At 47.1% G+C, this 4641-nt stretch overlaps 1 long non-coding RNA gene across 1 annotated transcript; it reads left to right on the top strand.

Moving 5' to 3' along the window:
- The first annotated feature begins 1535 nt into the window (after positions 1–1535).
- Positions 1536–3268, top strand: LOC140000643 (uncharacterized). The gene is made up of 3 exons (XR_011805701.1): positions 1536–1777; positions 2092–2189; positions 2898–3268. It is a non-coding gene; the product is annotated as an uncharacterized lncRNA (long non-coding RNA).
- Positions 3269–4641: the final 1373 nt, after the last annotated feature.

Genomic DNA, 4641 nt, shown 5'->3' with positions numbered 1-4641 from the left:
GATGTCACTGTGACACCTTGGGAACAGCTGCCTCTGAGCAAGTTGAGCGAGGAGGGACGGAGAAGTGTGCTGGATGAAACCACGTGAGGACTTGTGGATCCCACGCTGAGGTGCATCGAGAGGGCCCACCCTTCTGTAAGTGTTTGGATGCTTCATTTTAGTCTTCTGTAGTTTGTGTCAAGTCCTTTCACAAGCATGAAGTTTGGTACTTTGGCTCAGTGATGTAGCTGCACAGAGTGACCGGTGCAACATGTGGCTGAGGGCCTCTGCACGCTCTCTCTTTCCCACACACGATCAAGAAAGAAGGGTAGACAAATAAGAGTGTGCTGTGGTCCTGCCATAGACCTCAAGTACTACAGCATAAACCAGAGACTTAAAAGTAGCCCATCACATGAAACTTCAGGACAGCAATGCACTTCATCAGCTGCTCTGGCCTGTTGAGTGGAGTGTCTCAGGATGGAGTGTATGAAGATGCACTCCATCTGCTTTCAGATTAGCACTTGCAGTGAGCAAGCTGCCTGGCCTTAACATTTTTCATTTCATTTTTCACCCGACTTTTGCTGGTTCTTCTCGGTCTAGAAAAAAAAAAAAAAAAAAAAAAAAAAAAAAAAAAAAAGTGAACTCAGATCAAAATAGAAGGATTTCCTTTTCATTAATTCCATGTTCTTAACTTGACAGATTTGGTTATTGACGTAGAAGGGACATATCTGGCCTGACTGCAACACCCATGCTTGCAGTGTGGGACAGTTCTCATAAAGGTGATCCAGGGTAGTTTCTGGAAACGAAGACATCAGATGGCAAAGGTAATCTCCAAATCTCTTTTTTTTTTATTATTTTTTTTTTTTTGTGCTAATGCAGGAAAGGCAAGTAAGAGTAAAAGTAAGAGTCCAGATAGTGTAAGAAACAGCAGCTGTGAAGGAAACTTCCTTCTGGCTGGTATGGCTCCGTATCTAGTTGTGGAGGTCATAGTGCAGGTGGAAGCATGTTCTCGTCCAAATACTTAGCTCTCTGTTTTCACAACAGGTCTAGCAGCAGAATGTCTTTGAAACAACTGTGCCTATGACCAAGTTCATGCATCGTGGTAGACAAGGTAAAAGCTCTGGACAAGCAAAGGGGAGGGATGGATGGGCATGCAATACGATCACTTCAATCTTATCTCTCTAAGAAACCTTACTGAGAAAACAAAACAGAACAGAACAAAACAGAACAGAACAAATGAAACAAACAGCTAGCTTGCTGGAGACATTGTCTGGGAAACAGTGAAAACACTTGCAGACAAAAACATATCAAAGGACTAACACTTTGAGCTTGATTCTAAACCAACATCCTCAACTCCAACTCTTGTTTATGTTCATTACAGACTGGTAGAATAACATGTCACATTTGATGACTTTGCAGCATAGATGTCAGGAATGCAGCTTGGGATCACCTGCTTCTACTTAGAGTTCAGTCTGAAGGGATGAGCAAGTAATTGTTCCTGGGCTGATGGAAATCTGTTCTAAAGTCTGTTTTCTAACACTCTTCTAGATGCTTCTCTGTCCATCGCTCTGACCTGCCAACTCTGGTGCAAGTGTGCAGTTGTGGCAAGAGGGATTTCCTAGTCCTGATTTGACCTGGTGGACACCAACTTTCCTACTCAATTGCCGATGTTGCTGAGGAGGCAGCAGTATCAAAGCCCTTGTTGATGAAGATAGAACAAGTTTGGGGAGGCTTTGGCATTTCTGCACAATGCTGCTTCCTGATTGTGACCCAAGACGCAGATTCTGAACTAGGCAAAGTAAGCTAGAGTAAGCTAGACTGCATGTCCTGGTCATTTTCTTTTCTTTCTTTATTTTTCATTCGTCGCTTGTAAGAAAATCTAAATCTTTCAACCATTTGTTTGAAAACACAGTTTTATGGAAATGATCGTGGGTGTGCTCCTTAACCTTGTTTGGAGCCTGTTTAACCTCGCTTCAGTTAGAGGAGACCTGTGCTCAAATTTATGCTTACCATGATCAAGTGGCATCCTTTTTCCTTTTGGTATTCTTGACTTTGGCGCTTGCAAGTGAGGTTGAAAAGAGTTCTCAGGATGATTCTTCTTTTCATTTGCAGTATCCCAAACTCCAGATTACATCTGATCTTCATCTCTGATCTGAAAAGCTTCACAGGCCAAAAGAGAATTGAGATGAGGAGTGAAACACAGAATGCTGGTGAGTATTTCCAGTTCCCACCCGTAAGTTTTGTGAGAGAAGCAGGTGCGTTGCTGTAGTGGTAGGAAGTCAATAAGATAACGATCATGCCCTTGAAGGCGAGTAATGGTAGAAAGATGAAGAATGCAAGGCCCTGCTTAAAGACAGTCTTTAGGCTGCTTCTGGATCAGCAGTTTGTTTGGTTCTTGCACAGCCTCATCTCCACTTGCTTAGAAGCTGTGAAGATGGGAAGAACACTTGGTGTTTTTCATCCACTCTCAACCTCATCTCCATTTACTCCGAAGCTGTGAATATTGGAAGTACACTTGGTTCTTCCAACGATGTGAAGAGCCAAGTGTCTTGGGTCTTCCATCAACTCAGAGATAGCAAGAGAATAAGGTATTCGCTTGATAGGACAGTACTTAATGTAGGTATTTATGAAGTGAAGAAGAACACTGAAACCAGCCAAAGCCGTATCAGACATGGTAAGGCCATGCTTCTGTTAGCAAGTAATTCAGAGTGCTTCCATGGTGTACTTTGGACAGATTAACTCTGGTCCTCTGGACTAAGCACCCCCAAGGGACAATTCTCTGAAAAATCTCTCGGAATGATCTGTCCTAATCTCTTACACTGTAGTCTCCATTAGGAAAGGATAAATATTCATTTGGAAAAGGAGCTCCTCATGTAGTTGTTTCTAACCAAAATCTCCTTCTTGTGTTCTGTTGACAGAAACCACTTGGCGAGCTAAGCCAAATCACCGAAAATGGAAGTAGTGGAACTACTTCCAAACCGTGCTGCTGCTTCTAAACCAAACTGCAGTGTAGGTGGGGACAGAGCAAGGGGACACAAGCCAGCCAGGGCGAAATTGAAAGTCACCTGTCTGAGCCGCGGAAGGAAGCCAGCGTTTCCCAGTTTGAGACTGTTCCCTGACTGGTCCCACAGCAGCTGGAACGCTTCCGATTGCTGCTGATGGATTCCCATGGATCAGCCAGTGACACAAGCTGCCAGAGCGACTGAAGCGATCTGGAGTTACGCTTCTCCCCCTTCTGCGTTCAGATCCGTGAAAGGAAGGAGAAGATGGGAGAAGAGGGGAGAAGAGAAGAGAGGGGGAAAGAAAAGGACAAGAAGGGAGGGAAGGGGAGGGAATGGGAGGGAAGGGGAGAGAAAGGGAGGAAAGGGGAGGGAATGGGAGGGGAGGGCAGGGCAGGGCAGGGGCATGTAGGGCATTGTAGGGGAGAGTAGGCTAGTGTAGGATAGTGTTGGGATAGTGTAGGATAGTGAGGGGAGTGTAGGGGAGTGTAGGGTAGAGGAGTGTAGGGGAGGATAGTGTAGGGAGGGGAGTGCAGGGGAGGGGAGTGCAGGGGAGATGAGCATAGAGGAGGGGAGTGCAGGGGAGTGTAGTGTAGGGGGGTTTGGGGGAGTGTAGTGTAGGCGAATGTAGGGGAGGGGAGTTTAGGGGAGTGTAGGGGAGGGGAGTCTAGGGAAGGGGAGTGTAGGGGAGTGTAGGGGAGGGGAGTGTAGCGGAGGATAGTGTAGGGAGGGGAGTGTAGAGGAAAGAAGTGTAGAGGAGCATAGGGGAGTGGAGTGGAGTGGAGTGTAGCGGAGTTTAGGGGAGGGGAGATTAGGGGAGGGGACGGGAGTTTAGGGGAGGGGAGGGGAGTATAGGGGAGTTTAGGGGAGGGGAGTTTGGGGGAGTTTAGGGGAGTTTAGGGGAGGGGAGGGGAGTTTAGGGGAGGGGAGTTTAGGGGAGTTTAGGGGAGGGGAGTTTGGGGGAGTTTAGGGGAGTTTAGGGGAGTTTAGGGGAGTTTAGGGGAGTTTAGGGGAGTTTAGGGGAATTTAGGGGAATTTAGGGGAATTTAGGGGAGGGGAGGGGAGGGGAGGGGAGGGGAGGGGAGGGGAGGGGAGGGGAGGGGAGGGGAGGGGAGGGGAGGGGAGGGGAGGGGAGGGGAGGGGAGGGGAGGGGAGGGAGGGGGTGGGTATTGGTGGGAAGTAAGGAATGGGCCAGGGAGGGAATGGGAGGGGAGGGGAGTGCTACCCTAAATAAAATGGCCAAATAAGTGACATTTTGGATCTGGAGCCAAATATGTATGTTGCCATTCATTCCACAACGCGATTCATCACTGCAATCTGCGTTTTGCACAGTGCCATGAAGGGTTTGGCATGCACAGAGGTGACTGAGTATTTTCAGAACTAACTTTCCTTCCTAACTGATTTGAGACTTTTGCTGGTGTTATAAATGGCTCAGTCTTCCAAATAGGGCAAGAATCAAAGTTTACAATGTATGAAAGGAACGCATTTCCCTTCAAGCTCTCTATTGACACGAATTGCTAAAACCTTCCTCACACTGGAATGCAAAAGATCAGGTGATTGGTTAACGTAGGGTTGGCAGCTGAGCAGGGGAAACATCTTCAAAACTTCCAAATATTTCCCCTATGCAGAACTCCACCTCCTTCTTCTCTGCTCTCTGGTTGTG

The sequence above is a fragment of the Anas platyrhynchos genome, chromosome Z (genome assembly GCF_047663525.1).
Source record: "Anas platyrhynchos isolate ZD024472 breed Pekin duck chromosome Z, IASCAAS_PekinDuck_T2T, whole genome shotgun sequence".
Classification (NCBI taxonomy): Eukaryota; Metazoa; Chordata; class Aves; order Anseriformes; family Anatidae; genus Anas; species Anas platyrhynchos.
The sequence above is the reverse complement of the archived record's forward strand: the minus strand, read 5'-3'. Positions and strand labels throughout refer to the sequence as shown.